The sequence below is a fragment of the Podarcis raffonei genome, chromosome 4 (assembly GCF_027172205.1).
Source record: "Podarcis raffonei isolate rPodRaf1 chromosome 4, rPodRaf1.pri, whole genome shotgun sequence".
In the NCBI taxonomy this organism is placed as follows: Eukaryota; Metazoa; Chordata; class Lepidosauria; order Squamata; family Lacertidae; genus Podarcis; species Podarcis raffonei.
In genome coordinates this window covers 23,431,117-23,442,609 of record NC_070605.1, presented here as the reverse complement: position 1 = coordinate 23,442,609, position 11,493 = coordinate 23,431,117, and positions in this window count along the sequence as shown.

Genomic DNA, 11,493 nt, shown 5'->3' with positions numbered 1-11,493 from the left:
TTGTGTGTGATTCTTTTGAACAGAATTCTACACCTATCACTTCTGGGTGAGAAGCAATGAAAAATACTAAAGAAGGGGCACAACTATGCAGGTGTTGATTAACAAACAAAGACACAGTGTGCTGAATCACAGTCTGAATCCTTTCTGTTGGCCCCGAAACTTGACTCAAAAAGAGGCCACAGACATAACTGGTTATCCTCCAAATCAAGAGCCAAAACCTGGGTAAATAAAAATGCTTTTGTCTAGCACCAAGAGGGCTTCCTTAGCCGCACATTGACATTTTGGGGTTTCTTTTTTTTGGCCTAGAACGGAACTTGTTTTTTTGTGGGAGGGGAAAGCAGTGTCAGGGCTCTGCCAAGGCTTCGGGAAAGCTATTCCTCCCTTGGTTGCAACAAGAGCAGAGGAAACAAGGTAGAGTCCTTGTTAAATGAGTTTTAGTCAATCCTAATAGCGAGAGACAAAAGAAAGCAACAAGCCTCAATATGGCGTTACTCCAAACTGGGCTCCTCCTCCCACCTCCCTTACTGTGGCCACTTGTGGTCAAATGTCTCTGATTCCATTGTTGCTGCCCTTTTAATGAACATCGTGTTCTGGGAGAAGGGGGATCAGAAATACTCTCCAGTGACAGCATGTCATCTGGCTGCCCTGCTACAGTCCCCACCCCTTCTTCTAACACTGCCCAACTCTTTTGTTCGTCTATCTCTGAGCTGTGATTTCCCTCAAGCTCCTCAAAGCCCTGCTGTAATTCAACGCTGCCTCCCCCTTCTGACGCTGTAGGAGAAAGGTGTGTGTGTGTGATCTCCACCACTCCTCCACCTCCATCTTGCCCTCTTGAGTCCAATCCCTGACAAGCAGGGAATCACAATGCCTATGTTTCAGATTTGAAAATCACCTGTGAGAGGATGCTTTTAAAGATGGCTTAGAAATGTGAGCTGGCAGAATGCAGCCGCCCGCGGGGAGCCAAGAAGTTGGCACACGTATTTGCTGCTGTATTTGCTGCGTTGCCATGACCTCCAACATTCCTCAGGTGAAAATAGAGACTTTTTTTCTACATCAGTGTGTCCCCTCCCCCGATGGAATATTGGGAAAGAGCAAGGCTGGCTGAGCTGCCCAAATGGCTGTTACCAAGAGGTGTATGTCACAATACCGTACTGGCAAATGTCTTGGTTATATGATGATATATGGTAAAACCACATGGTAAAATCAACCAGCTTTGGGTGTCAGAAGAGGCTTCAGCACCAGATGTTTCAAGGCAGCACTTCTGCACCAGTAACATAGTCTCTATGGTCAGCAGCTATGACCCCTGCGTACCTGTGTGAGCCAGGCACACTTAGGCCTGTTGGCTAATTGCAGATTAGTTGCGCTGCAGAAGGCATGCTGGGGAGACCACACATTCAAGAAACGCAAAATAACTTTTGCTAGGTTTTAATAACAAAAACAAAAACTCCTTTTACACTAAATTACAATATATCAATAAGCATGACCCATCCACTACGGTACAGGGAGAGCTCCATACTGCTCTTTATATACCATACATCAACAGCTTAATTACCAAAACTTAACAGCACCTGCTATAATGCTTCACAGCTGTAATACTAGGTCACGTTATTTCCTCTGGCCTTTAAAGAAATACACATCTTGTGAAGCAATAATGAACCCTCAAATTTAAAGAGACCATTCAACAAGGCCGGTCCTGCCACTACCATCACCCTGGTCGGATGCGTTGAGCGGTACCAACTGGTGGAGCTGAGAAGTGGAGCAGCAACAACAGCAGCTGGTGCCCAAACCCCTCTCCTCCCTGCAGGTCCCAGTGCATCACTGTGAGGGGCTGGGCCATCTCCTTCCCACACACTTGCCCTTCCCCACTCCCTTTCCCTGCTTGTAGAATTTGGGACTCTGTACAAGGCTGGATTAGGTTTTAGGCAAAATAAGCATACACCTATCAGGTACTTCCGTGCTGGCTGCCTGTTCTGCTGGAAGGGTGAGCTCTTTCGCTGGAAAGAGCACCGGTGCTTTGAAGGTTGGGGAAACCGCTAGAGCGACGCGGTACCCCTTAAAAACCTCGGATTGAGCATTCCGAGGACTTGGTATTCCTGCGGTGCCTGGAACGACTCCCTCACCCCCCGGTAAGCTCTTGATAAGGGCTCCGAGAGCAGGTGGGGTTGGAGACGGAGGCACTTGGGAACAGACTCGCTTCCTTCATTGCATGAAGCTCCGAGTCCGGCGATCGTGAGCGGCCAATTTCTCCAAGCAACCATGATTGGAAAAGAGTGAGTAATAAATTAAAAATTTGGACATTCATTTGGAACGGACAGGGGCTTAAAAAAACAATGGAGGTCAGTCCCTTCCTCTGATTAAGAGACAAAACAGCTACATTAGCCGAAGCCGTGATCTAAAATTTACGACTTTCTAAAGACTTTCAAGTTAATCTTTGTATTCCTCCTGCTACCAGGGGGAAGATACTTTTGAGAGTGTTTTAATCCTTGCAAACAGTTTGGATTTACGAGGTATTTTCTTTGTGGAAGCGGACTTCTCAGTCGGGAAGACTAGACTCCATTGTGACGTCGTAAAGAAAAGGACACTTTCAACTTTCGCCCAGATATAAATTGTAAATTGTGACTGTGTTATTAACTTTTGGGGAATTAAGAAAGGATTACAAGTTACAGAGACTGTTGACTGGTATATTAAGACTGGTGGAGAGGCTTGAGAAGAGAAACTGTCTGTCTCCTTATCTTCCCTTTGTGTTTGAGACTGACCTTGAACAAAAGAACTGCAAGTTATGGATGGGGGAGAGAAAGGAGAGAGAACAGAGAAAACAAGAACCAAAGCAAGGAGGGATTCTAAGTCACTGTCTTTTGAGGACTCTGTGTTGCAACTGCTTCAGGAAATTAAAACAGAAGAAAGAGGAAATCAAAAGTCTATACAGGAATTAAAAAGTGACTTTGCTCAATTAAGACAAGATTTGACGCAAGTTAATTCAGATGTATCAGCACATGAGTCAAGACTGGCGCATTTGGAAACTGTGAGAATTCCTTACTTAGAGGAAAATCAGCGACAATCTCAAATTTCAATTGCGTCTCTGCAGCTAAAACAGAAGGAATGTAATCTGAGATTGAGGGGCGTACCCCAGAAAGAGCGGGATAATTTGAAGAATTGGTTAATTGAAGAATTTGCAGCATACTGGGGCCTCTCAAAAGAAGAATTAAATTCCTGGATAGACAAGGCCTACAGATTTGGACCTAAAAAAGATACTAAGATCACACATGACTGCATGGTGATTTTTAAAACTAAAGAGCAGAGAGACATTATTTTAGGCCACCATTATAAAAAAAGTTTAAAGATAGATGAGAAGGGAATAATTCTGTTTAAAGATATCCCGACATACTTTTTGGCCCTGAGAAATAATTATACGGATTTGGCCAGTGCCCTAAGAAGAAAGAACATTTTCTTCAGGTGGGAGTTCCCGGAAGGACTATCTTTTAAATTTCAAGGAAGGAAACAAAGAATAACAACTGTCGGAGAGAAAGAAAGATTTTTGGAGAAAAACGCAAAAGAGCTCGGACTGGAAAGTTCTCCTTCATCAGGGGCAGGGGCAGTGGGCCCCTAATAAATCAGGATGTCACTGAAAATCTACTCCTGGAATGTGAATGGTCTAAATTCACGTTTTAAGAGGAACCAAGTTTATCACGTACTGGCAAGACAGAATTTGGATATAATTTGTTTACAAGAAACACATGTTATAAGACTTCATAGAAAAATTCTTCAAAATAAGAAACTTGGGCAGGAATTTATTTCTTTTTTTTTTTTTAAATGATATTTATTAAAAATTTTCCATTATCCAAAAAAGTCAAAAAAAACACAAAAACACAAATAAAAAACAACACAAACAAAAAAAGATTTAAAAACACATCAAATTCAAAGCCCTCACTTTCAATGACATATTTTCTTGACTTCCCCGCACCTCCCCCTCTTGTATTCCAGTTCAAATTGTTATCTCAACAAGTTCTTATCCCCAATTCTTAACCTTTTTACATTTCGGTCATTTTAAAAAACCAATTTTAGCTTTTAAACTTTTGACTTATAAATTTATAATTTATAACTTATAAACATCAATAATTGCATATCTGTTCTCATACTTAAAACCTTTTCCCCCCCTAAAGTCGACCTAAGTTCCCTTCCACAATTTCCCCAATTCTCCTACATATAACCAAACAAAATAAAAACAAAGCAAATTATAATTATGCCCCCTTTGGATTCCCAAACTCCACCCCCCCTTTCCCGGTTTCAATCCCCAACAAATGTCCATCAGTCTTAGTCTACTTTCAGCCTGGGGATCTCACGTCCGAGGCTCTCAATTCTCTCTCAGTTCCTCTCTGCCGGCTTTTTGGATAATCCTTAGTGTTAAACACCAAATCTCGGAGAAGCTCTAGTCCAATAAAGTCCATATTTCTTCCAGCCAGGCCTCCACACTCAAAATTGGAGCCTAAGTCTTGTTTCTTACTCTTTTTAAATCCAAATGTCCCAAAAGCTCCAACTTCCATTTTAATCAGATTTGTAATCCATAGGTCTTCAGATCTCCACACAAGAAGATCTCTCCATTCTTCAATCTCCAATTCAAACCAAATTTTCACCATCAAGCTCTTATCTTCCTTTACAGCCATCATGCCAGGCCTCTGGCTCTCCTTTGCCCTCTGTACAATTACAGCTCCTCCTTCCTCTTTCTCAGGAACACCATATATCTCTTTCTTCCCACTCTCAAAACTCTCCAGTTTCTCTTCTTGTTCAGCTGCATGAACTTCCTGTGTCGATTCCTTGTCAGATTCAATGAGTTTGTTTACTGTTAAGTCCAGAGTTGTAACATTTGTAGCCAAAACATCAATTTGGCCTTGTAACTTTCCCAAGAGAACAAAGACTCTGTCCAGTTCAGCTTGAATTTCCCCTCCTTCAGCCATTCTTGTAATGTCCCAGAACCCCCTCTAGAGGGATTTTGGTTACTTAATGTTCTTTCCAGTTCAAACCCAAAAATCAGATTAGTTTGTATCGGTTCTTCCTTGTTTTCAACAAAATATAGTCAAATTGTAACAAATATAGCCAGCAGAAGCAACAGAAACAAAGTTCTCTCTTTCCGTCTGACAGCTAATTTGACAGCTGTCAGACTCTTACAGTACCTTCAGCAGGCTCTCTCGTGGATCGCTCCCGGGTCCGGGAGGGTGGCACTTCAACTCCAAAAAATTAGCTCTTATCCTCCAGTACGATTTCTTCTAGTTTCAAATCGTGAAATTAATATCTTTTATCAAATGATGAAAGAAAAATTCTCTCGACCTTAGTTAGCAGGTCCTTGCTTTAGGTTGTTTACAGGAGGAGGAGGCTGACTTCCTGTTTACACCTCCCCCGATCGTACCTAATTCTTCAAAAAAAAATTCTTTAAAAATCCAATTTCCGTACTACTCATGGGTTGTTATTTTGGAGTCCAAATCACAAGAAGAAGTCAGCGCTCTCTGGCCATGGCACGCGGCTTCACTCCACAGGAGGAGCAGACGACTCACAGCACTGCACCGCTCACCCCGACCCCCGTTCCGGAGCCTTTAAAAAGGCTCCTTCGCGGGTCGGGGGGGCGCAAATGGTGCCCGCCGAGTCACCAGGTTCACAGGCTTCAGCACCTGTGATTTTTAAGGGTCTCCGCGTCGCCGCAGTGGTGCGACCCTAATCCTGTAGAGCCGATTCCCTCCGGAGCTTGGAGGGAATCTGCCATTAGTCGTTGGCGCTAACCCGGAAGTCGGGCAGGAATTTATTTCAACCGACAAAGTGAAAAAAAGAGGCGTGATTTTTTTATGTTAAAGAAAAATGGAACCCCAAATTGTTGTTTAAAGATGAGGAAGGGAGGTACATTGCAGTTGAAATTACGGCACAAGGCGATAAATTTCTTTTGCTGGGAATTTATGCACCAAATGATGGCAAAGTGGAATTCTTTAAGAATCTGGACTTAAAACTCATGGATTATATGGATTACAAATTGATTTTAATGGGAGACCTGAATGGAGTAGCATCAACATTAATGGATAAAACACAGGGACAGAAAAATCCAAGTTCTGGCAGACTACCAAAGATTTTCTTTGACATGACTGATAAATACGATTTATCAGACATATGGAGGATACGAAACCCAATGGAGAGAGATTTCACTTTTTTCTCAAATTCAAATCAATCTTTCTTGCGAATCGACTACATATGGGTATCCAGAGATTTGGTTCCTAAGGTTACTAAAACAGAAATTTGCCCTAAGACTTGCTCAGATCATAATGCAGTGGTTTTGGAGATGAAATTATACCTGCAGGGTTCCTTTAGATGGAGGATGAATGATGAGTTGTTGAGGAATGAACAGATGATTAGTAAGGCCCAAAAGACTCTAAAAGACTATTTTGAACTAAATATGAACACAGAGGTTGAAACAAGAGTCATTTGGGATGCAAGTAAGGCAGTAATGAGAGGTTTCCTCATACAACAGAACTCAATAAGGAAAAAGATACAGAATGAGAAAAAAGAGAAAATTCTGTCTCAAATAAAAGACAAAGAGAAAAGTTTAAGATTAATGCCAAAGAGTCAACAGATTCCAAAAGAAATTAAAGCACTGCAGATTCAATTTTTTCAAATTATTAACCAGGAAATAGAATGGAAAATTAAAATGATGAAACAGAGAAATTTTGAATCTGCAAATAAATGTGGGAAATTGTTGGCTTGGCAATTAAAAAAGAGACAGAAGCAAAGTACTATTACAAACATTGTATCTGATGGAAAATCTATGGAAAACCCTGCAGATATAAGAAAATGTTTTCAGAAATACTTTAAACAGCTGTATAAAAAAGGTAAAGAAGATAAGGATAAAATTGAGCAATTTCTTGGGGCGATTGAAATGCAGAAAATTCCCGAGGATAAAAGGTTCCTACTAAATGGCATGATTACGAGACAGGAGGTTGAGATGGCAATAAATAAGATGCAGTTAGGCAAAGCCCCGGGACCGGATGGTCTTTCTGCAAAATATTATAAAATATTGAAAGATTGGCTAATTCAACCATTGGCAGATGTATGTAATAAGATTCTAAGAGGGGACAAAGCTCCCAAAACCTGGAAAGATGCATTTATCACTCTGATTCCAAAAACAGATCAAGATAGATCCGATGTTAAAAATTATAGACCAGTCTCATTACTTAATGTGGACTATAAAATCTTCGCAAACATTTTGGCCAATAGATTAAAAAAGGTTCTATCAAATTATATACATAAGGACCAGGCCGGATTTCTGCCTGGGAGACATATGAAAGATAACATAAGAAATATAATTGATATAATAGAAAGGTTGGAAGCGAAAAGAAATTGTAAAGCAATGTTAAATCTTTATTGATGCTGAAAAGGCCTTTGATAATGTTTCTTGGTTATTTATGATGAAAAATCTAGAAAGAATTGAGGTTGGCCAGGAATTTTTAAATGGTATTAATGCGATCTATTTTGAACAAAAAGCAAAAATCATAGTTAATAATGTGGTCTCAGAGGAAATCAGAATTGAGAAAGGAACCAGGCAAGGGTGCCTGCTTTCCCCTCTGCTATTTATTTCTGTTCTGGAGGTTTAGTTAAACATGTTGAGGAAAGAGGAGGAGGTTAAAGGCATTGTAGTAGGATCCAAGCAATATAAATTAAAAGGCTTTGCTGATGATTTGGTTTTAACTTTACAAGATCCAGAAACTAGTGCAGTGAAAGCACTGGAGCTGATTCAAGAGTTTGGGCAGGTAGCAGGATTTAAATTAAACAAGAGCAAAACCAAAGTTTTAGAAAAAAACTTAGATAATGAGGAAAGAAAAAACCTTTTTGAAAGGACAGGCCTTGTTTTGGTGAAAAAAGTTAAGTATTTGGGTGTGAATTTATCGGTAAAGAACTTGAATCTTTACAAAGATAACTATGAAAAATTATGGAATGAAATCAAGAGAGATCTTGAGGTATGGTCAAATCTAAAACTCTCATTGATGGGCCGAATATCGGTGGTTAAGATGAATGTATTGCCGAAGATGTTGTTCTTATTTCAAGTTTTACCAACCATTGATAATGTCAAATGTTTTAAAGAATGGCAGAAGGTATTGTCTAAATTTATCTGGCAGGGGAAAAAACCTAGAATTAAATATAAATTACTTACAGATATAAAAGAAAGAGGGGGCTTTTCCCCGCCAGATTTGAAGATATACTTTGAAGCTGCTGCATTCTGCTGGATCAAGGATTAGATTCAATTAGAGAATGATGATGTGTTAGACTTGGAGGGACTGGATAATCGATTTGGATGGCATGCATATCTATGGTATGACAAGGTAAAGGCCCACAGGGGTTTTAAGAACCATGTAATTAGAAAGGCATTATACAATGTATGGACTAGATACAAAGATCTCTTAGTAAGAAAAACACCAAAATGGATTTCACCAATGGAAGCACAGGCTCAAAAAAAGTTAAATATGGAAAACAAATGGTTGAGGCATTCAGATTTGTTGTTAGAGAATCAGGAAGGTTTTAAATTGAAACCATTTGAACAAATTAAAGATAAAGTGAATTGGTTGCAATATTATCAAATTAACAAATTATATAAGATGGATAAGAGAAATGGTTTTGCAACAGAAAAAACCAAATTGGAAACGGAGTTGTTAGATACTAATGATAAGAATATGTCTAAAATGTACAGTTTGTTGTTGGAGTGCCATACAAAGGATGAACAAGTTAAATCGGTCATGATTGATTGGGCAAGGGATGTGGGACATAATATAATGATGGAGGACTGGGAGAGGCTATGAAGGAAAGGGGTTAAGTTCACTGCATGTACGATGTTAAAGGAAAACATTATGAAGATGATGTATAGATGGTACTTGACCCCTGTAAAATTAGCAAAGATTTATCACAAAAGTGATAATCTTTGTTGGAAATGTAAAGAAAAAGAAGGTACTTTTTCCATATGTGGTGGACCTGTCCCAAGGTGAAAGACTTCTGGGAGAAGATTTATAATGAACTGAAAAAAATGTTGAAATATACATTTATCAAGAAACCAGAGGCCTTTCTCCTTGGAATAACAGGTGTAGAATTGCCGAAGAAATATGTTAAATTATTTTTGTATGCCACAACGGCTGCTCGAATATTACTTGCTAAAAATTGGAAAGCACAAGAACAGTGGAAGATTGGCAGATGAAGATGATGGACTTTTCGGAGCTAGCTGACCTGACTGGAAGAATCTGCGACCAGAAAGAAGAGGAGCTTCAAGAGGACTGGAGGAAATTCAAGGACTATTTGAACAAATATTGTAATATAAAAAATTAGAAATTACTTGAAAGAAACAAATAGGCCTAGGACAAATTAAGTTATAATTAAATAAATGGGATTCAGAATGTCAAGAAAAGTGATTAAGATGACTATAATTGGAAATTGTTTTAGTTTAATAATGATATTGGAAAGCTGTTACTTTTAAATTACAAGGAAATTCAGAAGGGAGGGATTTGAGGAAGTCAATCAAGATGTTTAAAAAGTTGGATATGTGAAGAATTAAGTTTGTTATTATTGTCTATCTATTTGTTTATTGTTCCCCCCCTTTTCCCCTCCCTTTTTTTCTCTTTTTTTCTTTTTTTCTCTCTCTCTTCTTCTCTTTTTCCTTTTCTGTTTTTGTGTATTAATCTGCTTTGTGGTTTGTGTTATTATGGTGGAAAAATCTAATAAAAAATTATTTTTTAAAAAAGCATACACTTGTGGATCGAGGGCCCGACCCCCGCTATGTGAAATAAACACACAAGGACACGTGATATAAGGTTAATGGGCAAGAAAAGGCCACAACTTTATTGATTACAGCAGTGAAAAGGTATTGGCTTAGGCATTGGATGACTATAGGAGGTGGGTTTATTCAACAGTAGGTGGAGCCTGTTGATGCTAATCCAACTATAGGCTCACCCCCTGATGTCACCGAGGGTTGTGCCATGGCCTCCCGCCAAGCAGGCATTGGACGGAATACACGACCGCCAGATTCCTTTAACGGAATAACCCACGGTAGATAGCATAGGCGATGGCCACACCTAGCCCTTGACACACATGAATCCAATGCCTAACCTACCCACCAATACCACAAAAGTTGTGACGATTGCTACGAGGTAGGCGAAAAAACCAAAAAGCCTAATGCCAAATGGAAAAATTCCTACCAGGCCCCCCAGACAACCGGGGCGACCAACCTAAGGTCCATAGCAAGGCCAAAAAACCTAGACCCTGAGCTAAATGGGAGTGGAGGGTGGGTGACTCGCTGCGGGACGACGACGACTGAGGAGGAGGCGGAGCTGGAGCCGCAGCATTAAGCTGCTAAACACGCCCCCCGGAGACACCTGGTTGGCTGCCTCCGGTGGGCGTGGGCACCAGCCAGGTGAGGAGGGGCGGGGGCTAAGGCCCCCGGCCAGGGGCGGAGCTCGGGCTCCCGCCCACAACCACTCCCCTCTCTTCCAGGGAGGAGAGTCTTTGTGGATCGAGGGCCCGACCCCCGCTATGTGAAATAAACACACAAGGACACGTGATATAAGGTTAATGGGCAAGAAAAGGCCACAACTTTATTGATTACAGCAGTGAAAAGGTATTGGCTTAGGCATTGGCTTAGGTATTGGCTTAGGTATTGGCTTAGCATACACCTATCAAGAGAAGGGGGCACCACAAAATTTTTCCATTGCCATGGACCATATATTGCAGCTGAGGGCAAAAGGCTCCCACAAAAATTGGAAGAATTACAGGAATATATACTATCACAATAGCAGTAAATAATAATAAACAATAATAAAATAGTAATAATAGAGATTAATCAATACAACAAAATTAGATTCTGGTAACTGGTAAAATGCCACTCGTTCCACCGAGGCTCACATGTTTATATTTTGAATGAGATATGTATGGGTGCACTCAAATCTTTTAAGTGTTTAGGGCAGAGCTTTCCAAACTTTTCATGTGGGTGACAAACTTTTGAGACATGCATAGTTTCGCAACACAATAATTCAGTTTTACTAGCAAACTAGCCCCTTTCCAGCCCTGGGAGGAGCACGGGGAGCATTTGCGTGACACACCTACTGTCATGCGTCCAAGTTCCTGGCTTGATAGCACAGTAAGTGTGGTTAATTAAAAAGGAGGAATTATTGCAAAAACAAACAGATAGCTCCAGGCGCCTGTAACATAGCCTCTGGCATCATCAATCAAGATGACCCTTCTGAAGACTGTTTCTGGGTTCTGCAGAAGATATTGTATCTTTGGACCTTGCATCGTTTGTTTTGTTTCCTGTCTAATAGCCCACCTCTTAGTCGACTCTTAGGAGAGATTGGGTCAGCTCCAACCTCTTCCTGGTCTGACAGACTACTTCCTTCTCTGTTCCTGCCTGATTGACTTTGGCTGGGTTCCAGCCCGCTCACAGTAGTCCCCTTATCAACTGGCATTCCAAGGGGGGCGGGAGCTAGC